The sequence below is a fragment of the Castor canadensis genome, chromosome 1, assembly GCF_047511655.1.
Source record: "Castor canadensis chromosome 1, mCasCan1.hap1v2, whole genome shotgun sequence".
Classification (NCBI taxonomy): Eukaryota; Metazoa; Chordata; class Mammalia; order Rodentia; family Castoridae; genus Castor; species Castor canadensis.
In genome coordinates, this window is record NC_133386.1 from 198,260,690 (window position 1) to 198,274,619 (window position 13,930).

General features: G+C 44.0%; 1 non-coding gene across 1 annotated transcript; it reads left to right on the forward strand.

Annotated features, from left to right (window-relative positions):
* Positions 1 to 11,906: 11,906 nt before the first annotated feature.
* On the forward strand, positions 11,907 to 12,006 carry LOC141416768 (small nucleolar RNA U13). Its single transcript, XR_012441366.1, has one exon. It is a non-coding gene; the product is annotated as a small nucleolar RNA U13 (small nucleolar RNA).
* The last annotated feature ends 1,924 nt before the right edge of the window (positions 12,007 to 13,930 follow it).

Sequence of the window (13,930 nt, forward strand, 5' to 3'; positions counted from 1 at the left end):
ATTACTGTGGTCTCTAAACTTCTCATTTAGAATTTTCTATACCTTTGGCCTCAGCATAAATTTTTCCCTCCAAATATTAACACTAGTTGTCCCATATGGCACTGTTATTGGCCTGAAATGCCCTCTGAATGCCCTTCCCTAACTTTACAAATGATTTCTTTGTTAAAAAGGTAGCCTTTATTAAAGAGGCTGCCTGCTGTTAGCTAAAAGACAGGATCCTAACGTTTTGTTCTTTCTAGATGGGACCTGCATCTTCCAGTCTTCTGGCTGGTAGATGTTGGAAGCTTTGAACTGAGGCCTGGCCTCAGTATGCCTTGGGTGACCAAGAGAAGTGGTCTTCACAGGGTTCCTTAAATTACAATACCGTACTCCAATTAGACCTTTTCTATAAAAGTAAAAAAAGTAAACTGAGGTCCCCTATACAAATTTCTACCTTCTAAGTCACCCCAGTACTCAGAACCTCTTAATGAGTGCTTCCCTCTTCAACAGGCAATGGTAGGAAGAGGACAAATCGTATGTCCCCTTCCAGTTATCAGATCTAAGGGAAATTTAAAAACATCTACACAGCTGTACTGATGCCCAGACAAATACATTCAAGCCTTTAACTCTGTGATCCAAACCTTTCAACTGACATGAAAGGATATTTTGCTTCTACTAGACCAGACTCTTATCTCATTAGAAAAGGAATGGGTTCAGGCCCAGGCCACTCAGGTTGGAAATGATTATATGGCTCAAGCAGTAAGAGTGCCACTTTACAAGCATAAAGTCCTGAGTTCAAGCCCAGTACAGCCAAAGTAAGAAATAATAATATTTGGGACTGTGGAAGTAGCTCAATGGGAGAATGTCTGCCCAGCATGTGCAAAGCCCTGGGTTCAATTCCCCAGCATTACTAAAAAAAAAAAAAAAAAAAAAAAAGTAAAGAAGATAAGTGGCATTAATGTCACTTCATCACTTCAGTCATCTCATAGTGGAAAAACGTAGTTTAACTTAGACCAGATCCCTCATTCTTCAAGTGAGGAAACTGAGGCCCAGAACAGTGCAGAGATTTCCTCTCCAGAGTGTCAGGTGTCAATGTAAAATAACAACTTTGCTTTACAGCAACAACCTATCAGAAAGCATACCACGGTGGACTCAGAGTCAGGTGAGAGAAGTTCTCCTCAAAGATAAATTTCTAACAGTCAGCCCCAGATATTCATAAAAAACTCAGACTGTGGCTGAATGGAAAAGTCATTGAGCCAAGTAATACAGCTAGCCATGTCTGTATTTATGGCTATGTCTGTATGTCCGGGACCTTACTAACAGGAGAGAAAAAGATAAGAGACACCATGGCCTCATTGCTACTCTCAGAGAGGGCCCCACACGACTGGGGCCTGTATCCTGAACCTGCTACCGTGGTGGACAGGAGGGGCACTTCTGCAGAGAATGCTTAAGGGGGACAGCCCAGGAGACAGCCCCACCCCCAACCGGGACCCTGCCCTCTCCGCAAGGGTAACCACTGAAGGTCTAAGTGCCCCCGTCACCTGATGGAAGGCGAGGTACCACCTTCTATGGATTGATGGGTCCAAGCCTCCTGTCCACATTCCACTTCTTGGCATCAGTGTTGAGGAGCCATAATGGCAGGAAAAAAAAGGCCATTTTCCTCCTAGACAGTGGAGCCCGTTTCTCTGTTTTACCTCTTTCTCCTGGTCCCTGGTCCAATGACAAAAGCTATCGTTCGGGGCAAATCTGGCCAGCCCCTAGAGCGCTAGTTTACCTGGCCTCTGGCCAGCTCTTGGGGAGACCTCCTCCTCTGTCACTCTTTCCCCATAGTACCTGAAACTCCAGTGTCCCTGCTGGGACAGGATTTACTATCTCAATTAAAAGCTCAAATTCTCCTCCCCCCAGGCAGCTATCTCTGCTGCCCCCTCCTTCAGGAACAAAGAGATTCCACAGTGTGGACTGATGAGATGAGTGTAGGTTGAGCCAGGATGGCCCTCCCTATTCAAATAAAACTCAAAAATCCCTCACAGTTTCCACACCCAAAACAATATCCCCTCAAGCCTGAGGGATGATGAGGCCTTATGCCTATCATAAATTCCTTAAAACAACAAGGGCTACTGATTAGTTGCTCCAGCTCCTATAATAAACTTAAAATTCTTATGAAAGTTAATTTTAAAATACAAGTTACAAAGTAAACAACTGGAAAGGATATAGATAAATAATAAATGTATTTTTGAGAATTTAAAGAAAAAAGGAATGGTTTTTTGGATGAGAAAGGATTTTGTAAAGAAGGGTTTGTCCTAAAGATTGTTTCACATTGGAAAGATGAGGACAAACTCTCAAAGGGTTTAGTATGTTGTATGAAGGTCTGAGTAAGTTTAAAAGTGTATAATAAAAAGCTTTGGTGTGTGATAAAGTTAAAGTTCAATATAATCTAAGAGCTGCCTAAAAGATTTTTAGGGTCATGTCAAACTAAAATCAAATCCTCTATGTCTATAAAATAACAAGGTTATCTTAATATTGTTCTGCTCTGAGTAACATCTACAAAAAACCATTACAGAGAAAGATTTTATCAAAGAAATTATTTGTGTTTTCTGCTGATCTTGTCAAGCTTTAAGTACTACTAAATCAGAGTTCATTTACATATTTGCTTATGTGTCTTAAATGACCACCTTGTAACAGTGTTATGTTATACTTTATCTAAATATGTTACAAATATTTAAAAGGTTAAAAGTGTCAATTATATAAAATAATGAGCTAAAGCTTTCTTTTATCCAAGAGTGTTACATTTAAATCCTGACAGCCCCTGCCTCCCAAAGGTCACCTACCTAGGTGTGGCCTTAAAGGGACAGACTCACACCCTGAGTCTTAAATGCATCAACGCAATCTTCCATTTCCCAACCCCCATACCATAAGACAGCTTACAGTTTTCCTGGCAGTTATAGGATTTTGCAGAATTTAGATTCCTAGGTATGTAGTCCCTGAGCAGACACCTTTTTATGCTCCTCGTAGTATTCCTATTTGGGTCTTAGATAATGTATGGCCACCCATTTCTCTTAGAAAAACTTGCCTCCAACAGACTCTGCTCCTCTGGCTGACTACCTGCCTTCTCAGGGAACTTCTCAGAGAGCATACAAACCAGATCCTGCCCCACCCTATAACAATTTCTGTTAAACCAGGGCATCTTGTTCTCCAAAAAGGATCTTCTACCCTCTCCATTGGGACTTCCATGGACCAGCCCTTATCTGGTCATTCTCACAACACCCACTGCTGTCAAGCTCAATGGGTTCCCCCAATGGCGGCACCTCTCAAGAAACAATTAGAAAATGGAGAAGGGCATTGGCGGACTCTTGAAATTGTCTAGGGAACAACATTTCACAGTGGTTCTCCTGGTCAATGCCCATCCTAATGCCTATGTTTCTTGCTCCCCTATTCTTAAGCTTCCTGCCTTGTATCATACTACATGTCTGCTACTGCTAATCAAAAATTTAACCAGTTGTACCTCCAGGGATACCAACCTCTCCAAAACACCAGGATAGTTGGCTGATACCCACCATGCAGAGCTTGAGACTCTTTATGACCTGTGGCTACAAGGGACCTTCATCAACTTCAGGGAAGACGAAATCTTCGTTTTTGGAGCCTGGGTGTACACAATCATGAGGCTTACCACCCCAACACTGTTTGCCAACTAACCCTCCCTTCCCCTACGCCACCCCTTGCCAGCTCGAAGAAGCTAGAGCGAACACAACACCCCCCTTCTTTAACAAACAAAAAAGGGAGGAATGTTGGCAATAATGGCGCGGATAGGTTTCAGTTCTTACTGCACCCTTAAGCTCCTGTTTTCCAGGGTCACAGTCCTGCCTCCCAGGGTCACAGTCCAGTCTCAAGTCTAGCTTGAACCCTCCTTCTGCCCCAACCTCCAATCAGCATGAACCATAAGATCCTAACCAACTAGATCATGCCAAGTCCCACTGAGGGGTATTTAAGCCCCTGCCCCTCTCTCCCTCACTCTCTTGGCTCTCTGCTCTCTCCCTCTCCCACCCGGCAATAAAGAATCTCTTGGCCAGATCACTCCTCTCCACGTGGTCACTTTGGGGCCCACATTTCCTTACAATGGTCGTTTAAGACACATGAACAAATACATAAATGAACTCTGATTTAGTAGTACTTAAAGCTTGACAAGATCAACAGAAAACACAAATAATTTCTTTGATAAGATCTTTTCCTATAACAGTTTTTTTGTAGATATTACTTAGAGCAGAACAATGTTAAGATAACTTTGTTATTTTATAGACAGAGATTTTGATTTTAGTTTGACATGACCCTAAAAATCTTGTAGGCAACTCTTAGATTATAGTCAACTTTAACTTTATCACACACTGAAGCTTTTATTATACACTTTTAAGATTTACTCAGACCTTTATATAATATTTTGAACCCTTTGCTGGTTTTTCCTTATCCCTCCTCTACATATTTGAAACAATCTTTAAGATAAACTTTCTTTATAAAATCGTTTTTCATCCAAAAAAATTTTTTTTCCTTTAACTTCTTAAAAAAATACACTCAATACCTATCTATATCCTTTCCACTTGTTTACTTTGTAACTTGTATATTAAGATTAACTAAGAATTTTTAATTTATTATAGGGGCTGGAGTAACTAATTAGTAGCCCTTGTTTTTCTCTAAGGAATTTATGATAGGCATGAGGCCTCGTCCCCTCAGGCTTGAGGGGATGTTTTTGGGTGTGGAAACTGTGAGGGATTTTTGAGTTTTATTTTAATAGGGAGGGCTGTCCAGGCTCACCCTATAGTCATCTCATCAGTCCACACTGTGGGATCTATTTGTTCCTGAAGGAGGGGGCAGCAGAGATAGCTGCCTGGGGGGAGGAAAATTTGAGTTTTTAGTTGAGATAGTAAATCCTGTCCCAGCAGGGACACTGGAGTTTCAGGTACTATGAGGAAAGAGTGACAGAAGAGGAGGTCTCCCCAAGAGCAGGCCAGAGGCTGGGTAAAATAGCACTTTAGGAGCTGTTCAAATATTCCCCGAATGATCACTTTGTCATTGGACTGGGGACCAGGAGAGAATGGCGAGACAGAGAAACAGCTCCACTGTCTAGGAGGAAAATGACATTTTGTTTTTTTGCAACATTGATGCCAAGAAGTGGAGTGTGGACAGGAGGCTTGTACCCATCAATCCATAGGAGGTGGCACCTCGCCTTCAATCTGGAGGCGGGGCACTTAGACCTCCAGTGGTTACCTTTGCAGAGAGGGCAGGGTCCTGGTTGGGGGCAGGGCTGTCTCCTGTGCTGTCTCCCCTTTTGAGCATCCTCTGCAGAAGTGCCCCTCCTGTCCACCATGGTAGCAAGTTCAGGATGCAGGCCCCAGTCAGGTGGGGGCAGCAATGAGGTCATGATGTCTCTTATCTTTCTCTCTCCTGTTAGTAATGTTCCAGTTATAGTATACAGACATGGCTAGTTGATCCAATGACTTTTCTCCTTCAGCCACAGACTGAGTTTTTATGAATATCTGGGGCTGACTGTTAGAAATTTATCTTTGAGGAGAACCTCTCCCACCTGTGACTCTAGGTCCACCGTGGTATGCCTTCTGATAGTGTCCTTAAGATGTTGCAGAAAGGTGAGGGGGTTTTCTTCAGGACCTTGTTGTACTACAGTCACCTGGGAATAGTTTAGAGGTAGACTTTGGTCTTTTTTAGCCCTTCCACTATAAGATGGATTAAGTGACATTAGCATCATTTATCCTCCTCACCATTTTTTTTCTTAATTTAGCAATGCTGGGGAATTAATTGAACCCAGGACCTTGCACATGCTGGGCAGACACTCTCCCACTGAGCTATTTCCTCAGTTCCAAATATCTTTTTTGTCTTTTGGCTGTACTGGGATTTGAACTCAGGACTTTGTGCCTGCAAAGCAGGCACTTTACTGTTTGAGCCATATCACCAGCCCCTTTTAGTGTGGATCTGTTAAGGGGTCTGCCTGTGCCCTGTAGGTATAGGCACATTCATTCCCATGGGTGCCATGGGTATTGGAGCTCATTGTAAATGGTAACCATTTCCAACCTGAGTGGCCTGGGCCAGAACCCATTGCTTTTCTAATGAGGAAAGAGTCTGGTCTAATAGAAGCATACTATCCTTTCATGCCAATTTAAAGATTTGGATCACAGAGATAAAGCCTTGAATGTATTGGTCAGGTGCATCAGTATAGCTATCCAGATGTTTTTCTTTTTTTTAAATGTCCATTAGACCTGATAGCTGGAAGGGGACATAGACTTGCCCACTTTCTACCATTACCTGTTGAAGGGGGAAGCACCCATTAGGAGGTTCTGAATATTAGGGTGGCTTAGAAGGTAGGGCACAGGGTGGAGCAGTAGAGGCGAGCCTTGTCACTGATAAGGGGCATTTCTGGTCCTCCTTCCCCATGTTTATCCTGTGGCTTACAGTGTTTGAGTACTTAGATAAGCAGTTGTGGAGCCAATCTGAGTGGTCTCGGAGATAAAAGAAAATTTATATAAGTGACTTCAGTTTACTTTTTCCTCTCTTTTACAGAAAAGGTCTAATTGGAGTATGGTATTGTAATTTAAGGAACCCTGTGAAGGCCACTTCTCTTGGTCACCTAAGGTATACTGAGGCCAGGCCTCAGTACAAAGCTTTTAACATTTCCTTTTAATGTTTTAATACACAGCCCAGAGAACTGGAAGGGGGCAGATCCATCTAGAAAGATGACAACAATAAACTGGGTCAGTTCCCTTCTGGTCAGTGTCCTGACTGGGAATGACCTTACCAACAAGTCCAGGCATCCCTGTCTCATGACTTCCCCCTATCTGTGGTCAGGACCGGGGAAAGTGAACTGGTTGGGTTAGACCACCTGACCAGTGCAGTGAGAAGAGAAAACCCAAAATGCTAGGATTCTGCCTTTTATCTAACAGCAGGCAGCCTCTTTAATAAAGGCTACATTTTTAACAAAGGAAAACATCATCTGTAAAGTTAGACAAGGACGTTCAGAGGGCATCCTGGGCCAATAACAGTACCATAAGGGACAACTAGTGCTAACATTTGGAGGGAAAATTTATGCTGAGGCCAAAAGTATAGGAAATTTTAAATGAGAAGTTTAGAGACCACAGTGACGTCCATTTTGTTATTTCTGGGATTGTAACCTTGAGACAACAAATAGCTTATGAGGGGTGGGTCAGTCAGGTCCAAGGCATAAGGTGGGCTGGGAACCGGGCTTGAGCAAAGCTCCATTGCCCCCTCCCATGCCCGGGATGAGTGATCCCATCCTGCAGCCTGTCGCCCTTCCCCTCTTCCTGTGTATGCACACCTGAGCACGTTTATTTTTCCTCTCATCTATTTTAGGGAAGTGGTAGTGGGCCACAGCCATCACCATGTGTGGCTGGCGGCCTAGGATGTGCTGGGTCCTCTCTATGGATTCTCTTAACTATGGCAGGCATTCCTGCTGTGTCCAGTGGGCTGGCATGCCTGTGCAGGAGTGTGCCTGATTGCTTTCCCTCCTCCCCTTGTGGGGGCAGAGTTAGGGTGTGAGCGTGGCAGCCACATTTTTTTTTGTAAGAGCTTTTGCCTCGCTGGTGCCTAGCAACTGAGAGGGCAGACCGAGAGGGCTGGTAAACTAGTTGGAATAACTTAAGTCATAAGGTACCATGCTACAAGTTTTTCATGGGAAGCCAAGATCCCAGTGAGCTCTGGGAGGGGAAGACAGAGATAAAGGACAAGGCAGGACCAGGGAGGGTGCAGAATGGGTGTATTTTCCAAACTCACTGAAGGAAGCCCACAGCTATTTAGAACTGCTTGGGAAAGAGGAAGGAGAGGCTGAGGGTTGGGGGAAAAGAGAGTTTCCAGGCTCAACCCATGAAGGATTATCGGTCATCACTGCTGTCCAGGTTGATCCTGCCCAAAGGCAGCACTGGAGCACTGGAAGCAACAGTGACCTCCACTCTTGGGCTGTGGAAACCATGAAGGAAGCAGGAAAGATCTGATTGTTTGTTTGCCACGGACATAGCTGGAGGGGTCCAAGACTTAGCCACCTTTGGAGCCTCAGAATGGGTCAAGAAGTTGCATCTCCAGCCTTTGAGTGACACCAGGGAGTGCCCCGGCAAGAACACCTTTTTTGCCTTGAAGACAAACTTTCCTTTCTACCTGCTGTTTTTGTACTTCCTCTTAAGTGGGTCAGATCTTGAACAAGAGAGAGTTAGAGTTTAAGGAGACGAAAAAGAAAAAACCTTGGTGCACTGAAGTCGGGTTCTGCCCAGGTAGCATTGGCAGTGTGGTATAAATCCCCGCCTGGCCTCTGAGTTTCCTCAGATTGCCTGCCGTACAGCTGGAGTGGGCTCGGAGCTTTTCCTCAGTTTCCCAAGGGAGAAATCCTCCTTAACAAGACAGAGAGAGAGAGAGAGGGTCGGCCTGAGAGTTCCACCATAGGTAGGCCGTGGTGGGGGGTCTCTCCTGGAAAACAGACTCCACCAGCATGCCAGACGCTCATGGTCACATTCCTAGGCAGCCTTTCCCAGTTTGGCACAACCTATACCAACCTTGGTTCAGAAGAGATTGGGTCCCTTTGTGTGTCACCAAAATGTTACATGCTGGTGTCGAGGGTCCTTGCCTTCACAGGCCAGAGAACTGGCTCATGAGGCAGCTGAATGACGATTCAAAGCCGGTATATAAAGCAGGATTTATGAGAAAGAAAGGGAAGGCTACAGCTAAGGTACTGCAGTGGAGCCCAGAAGCCAGTGGCTTGCTGCACAGGTGAAGGCTTGGGTTTTTATGGACATTTTAACTCTGGGTTAGGTGGGTTTTTCTCATTGGCCATGGATTCGCGGGCTTTCTCAGGTAAACTGGTTTGGTTAGCACCTTTATTAGGGGAAGGGAATAGTCTTTTTTTTTTATTGTTTTACTATTCATATGTGCATACATACAAGGCTTGGGTCATTTCTCCTCCCTGCCCCCACCCCCTGGGAACAATCTTGAGAGCATTTTGCTCATCAGCCCTGTGGCAGATCTGTATCTCTCCTTTAGGATGCAGGAATGCAGGCCTTCATCTCTTCAGGATGCAGGAATCATAGTGCTCTCCATGGAGGATGGGATACTCACTCATCTGCCTTAGGTCTCTAGACCCAACAAAAGCAAGGTCATTATTTTATGTCAACAGTTGTGGGAGCTGTCCTCACATTTACTGAACTCAAGGAGAGGGCTGATTTCCAGCCAATGTTTCAGAAGCACCAGAGCATGGACTTAATGGCATCTGAAATGGTGCAGTACTGTGGGCTTTGATGGTGACCTCAGGTGACAATGTTAGAACTGAACTGCGGATGTTCAGCTGACACCAAAGAATTCGAGAATTAGTCTGTAGGGAACACCAACACACTTGGTGTCAGTGATGTCCCTCTGTTGCCTAATGGAGACTGAACCCAGGGCCTCATGACTTTTATCATCTTAACAGTAGGAATATGCTTTTAAGGTACAATGTAAGTTGACTCTTAAAGACAATTGATTTTCAAAGTACAGAAGAAGTTTTTTTTTTTCTTTTTTTATTTTGGGTTGTTGTACTGGGGGTATATTGTGACATTTACAAAAGTTCTTATAATATATCATAGTTGAATTCACCCCATTCTCCTTTATCTCCCCTCCCCCCAGAGGAAGTTCAAAAGTGCTTAGAGGCCTTGCCTGGTGGTGTGGGGTCATGCATGGTGGCTCAAGTGTGTAATCTCAGTGGTGCAGGAGGCTGAGGCAGGAGGTTTGCCAGCTCCAGGCCAGCCTGGCCTGCATAGCAAGACCCTATCTCAAAAAAAGAAAAAAAAATGCTTAGAGAGTTCACTTTTAGGATGGAGTTATTTCTAGCTGACCCATGTTCCAGTCAGGAACTAGAAAAACCAGAAAAAGCACACACAGGAAACATCTTTTTTACTAGTCTTGAGATGGATGGGGGTGTAGGTCAGTGGTAGGGTATATGCTCAACATGTATGAGCCTTTGGTTCAATCCCCAGCACCATCTCACACACACACACACACACACACACACACACACACACACACTCACACACACACACATACCTACACAGATATAAATGTCTATGTACACATGCATAGCATAAAGTATGTGTGTATATATATGTATGTGTGTATATGTTTGAATACATATATGCATATTATTTTATCCTGTATGTAGTGTGTGTGTATACCTATAGTGGGGGGTATATATAGTTTCAGCTGCAGCAATCAGGACCAGAGCCTAACATTCCAGAGAAGTGAGAAAATAACTGCAGCAGCTTTTATCTTGAGGGCAATTATGAGTTTGAGCCAGAGGACAGGAACCCAAATATTGTCCAGAGGCCTGCAGCTGGTGACCAGAGAAACAGGCTAAGCTGAGTGATCTCAGAATACTGGAGGGAAAAAAGTGAGGATTTGAGGAGCCTTAAAAACATAACAAAATTTCCCCTGGAGATATTTACCAAATTCCAAAACTGTGAAGGGCCAGAGGCTCTAAGACTCTAAGCCTCAAATTCTGAAAAGCAGAGCAGAGGTTTGGGTGATGGTGCTGACGAACAGAATTCAAAACACACTGAAGAAAGGTGAATATGATACTGGACTGTGGATCCTGAGTTTGTGTCCTGGCAAAGTCGATGATTGAAGACGTAGGACCAGGAGTTAAGAGTAAAGGAAGCACAAAGATTATTGAAAGGACAGCAAAAGCTCCCAGTGAAGGAGGGCTTAGGAAAGCTAAGCATAGAACAGCTGGACTCTAAGAGTGATAAGGGCTCTGCCTGTCTTAGGTCCACATCTTCTACCTTGAAACTGGTAGAATTGGTAGCACCAAGCTGGTGATTGGGTGCTATCTAGTTGACTTCCTGCTGAACCCAACCACCTGGCTACCCCCATCCTGATCGAAGTGGACATTCCAGGAGGATCTGGTCAGCTCGTACTGACTGGGAAGCTCATTATTTATGTTTATAGTTACCTTTTGCTCTCTTGGTAACATATTTGTTGTTTTACTTTTCTGGGGAGACTGCTTCTCATCTCTTTAGATGTTTATTTTTAAGGATGCCTTCCTGTCTCCCTAATCTCCCTTCTCACTTCTGCTATTTGCTCCCCTTACAAATACACAGGGTTTGGAGTTCATGGCTTAAGAGGGCTCCTTATTAGGAAGTGAATGACATATATAGACTGGGACTTATCAAAATTGCAGTGCTAGGATGGGGGAATAGCTTGGTGGTACAGCACTTGCCCAGCGCACATTTTCAGCTCTATGCAAAAATATAAAAAACTGCAGTGTAGCCTCAAACCCACATAATTAGTCCCTGGTTGGATTTATCTGCCTAGTAGAGGAAAAGCTGGGGAAAAAAAAACCATCTAGAAACACTGTAAGTTTTTATACATAGTATCTGCATCTAATAAAAATTCCTAATATGCCAAAAGATAGACTCATATTATATAAAACCAGAGAAAAAGTAGGAAATATAAGCAAGTGATCCAAATGTTGAAAAAGGTAGATAAGAAGTTAACTATGGCTGGCGCCAGCGGCTCACGCCTGTAATTCCAGCTATTTAGGAGGCAGAGATCAGGAGGATCGCAGCTCAAAGCCAGTCCAGGCAAATAGTTCACAAGACCCTATTTCAAAAAACCCTTCACAAAAATAGGGCTGGTGGAGTGGTTCAAGGTGAAGGCAAGCCCCAGTACTGCAAAAAAAAAAAAGTTAACTATGCTTGACATGCTCAAGAACAATATGGAAGAAATAGAACATTTAGATCATGCACAGGGAATTGTGTTTGTGGATCAAATTAATGGCTGAGTTTGATCCTGTGGGAATGGCTTCTCCACTCCTAACAACTGTCAATGTTTTTGTGAACATAACACAAAAAGTTGAAGACACTTCAAAATGACTCCACAAGCAGGAAAGGGGAAATGCCATTTTGTGACTCATAGTATGATGACTGGGTTTTCACATGATTGTGTAAGTGCCTCCCTCAGACCTTGTTATGACACCTGCATGTTACCCACCTCATGTGGGGAAAAGAGAGAGAGAGAGATGCAGAGAACATTCCCTATTTTGCTGCTTATAGCTTGGATGTTTTTTGCTTACTTGTGGTGCTGGGGATTAAACCCGGGGCTTTGCACAAGCCAGGTAAGCACTCTGTCACTGAGTTACACCCCCAGCCTCACTGCTTTTAGCTTGGCAGCAGGCAAAGCCATGTGTGTGGTATGCTTGTAGAAAAAAATTACAGTACCAGAGCACTGAGTCAGGCCCCAGAAAGCAGTGGAGGAAAAAGTCAGTGGAGGGAAAAGCAGTGGAAGGGAATTTGCCAGATTCTGTCAACCCAAGCTCTGGCCCACACATAAGTGATTTCAGACTCAAAGCAGAACCGTCTAAAGACAGGAGCACGGAGTTAGGGTACAGCTCAGTGACAAAAGCTGTTGCCTGTGCAAGGTCCTGGGTTCGAGCCCCAGCACTGCTCAAGAAAAACAGGAGATCTAAGCATGGTTTGCAGTGCTGCCCAACCAAGCTAACTGTCTGCTGAAAGACACATCTTTCTTTGGAGAAAAATAAAAGGAACCAGAGTCTCTGCAACTTAATATTCAAAATTGCTACCATCTGAGCCAGAGGCATGACTCATGTGGTAGAGCACCTGCCTAGCAAGTGCAAAACCCTGAGTTCAGACCCCAGAACCACCAAAAGAAAGAAAAAAAAAAACCTGCTACAATCTGAGATGTTCCAAATTCATATATATATGTATATGTATGTACGTACACACACACACATATATATTTTGGCAGTACTGGGGGCTGAACTCAGGGTCTCTTGCTTGCTAGGCAGGCACTGTACCATTTGAGCCACACCTCCAGCTCCACAAACGGATATTTTAATTAACAAGGCTATTAAAGCTGCAATAAAGTATGTTCTCAGTGAATAAAATGATAGGCAATCTCAATAGAAAAGCAAATGATTTTTGAAGTACAGAAGTCCTTAAAATTAAAACAAATATATAATAACTGCCAGGCACTGGTGGCTCACACCTGTAATCCTAGCTACTCAGGAGGTAGAGATCAGGAGGATCGCAGATCAAAGCCAGATGGGGCAAATGATTCGAGAGATCCAATCCCGAAAAAATCCTTCACTTTAAAAATTAACTGAATGAATTTAACAGCAAAAGAGAAGATACTATAACAATCAATGAGTCAGAAGGCAGACCAATAGAAATTATCCAAGCAGAAGAACAGATGGAAAAGAAAAGAATAGTTGGGTGCAGGTGGCTCACCCCTGTAATCCTAGCTACTCAGGATGATCTCACTTTGAAGCCATCCCTGGGCAAATACTTCATGAGACCCTATCTCAAACAAAACAAAACAAACCTCATCACAAAAAAAGGGCTGGCAGAGTGGCTCAATGATATAGTACCCACCTAGCAAGTACATGAGGGTTAAAACCCCATACTATCAAAAAATATATATATATATATTTAAAACAGAATTACTGGAACTATAAAGATGCAAAGAGGGACGTACCTCAGGAAGGTCAAGGCTAGTGTTCACTGGCACCCACTGGACGTGAGAGAAGGGCCACTGGTTTGCTAAGAGAAGAACTGGTTCATAGCGGAGCAAGAATCAACCCCTGCCATAGTCATCTGAGGCTGGGGGCAGGTGCTTAAGGAGTACAGGGACACCACCTGTGTGCCTACCACCTGTAGGCACAAGGCCTGAGTGCTCAGTGCCCACGTGGGGAGGAGTCCAGGAAACACAGCTTGGGACTCAAGACTGGTGTGCAGATGCCCAGGGACTGGAGCACTGCAAGTGCTCACAGTGCACAGTGTTCACACAGGTCACACACAGAGAACCCCCTTTGGGGAGCTAAAGAGCTGAGTTGGTGAGCAGAGGGAGATGGTTGCTGCTGTAGGGGCACAGAGTCCTTTCCTGGAGGGTTGTGAGATAAGCC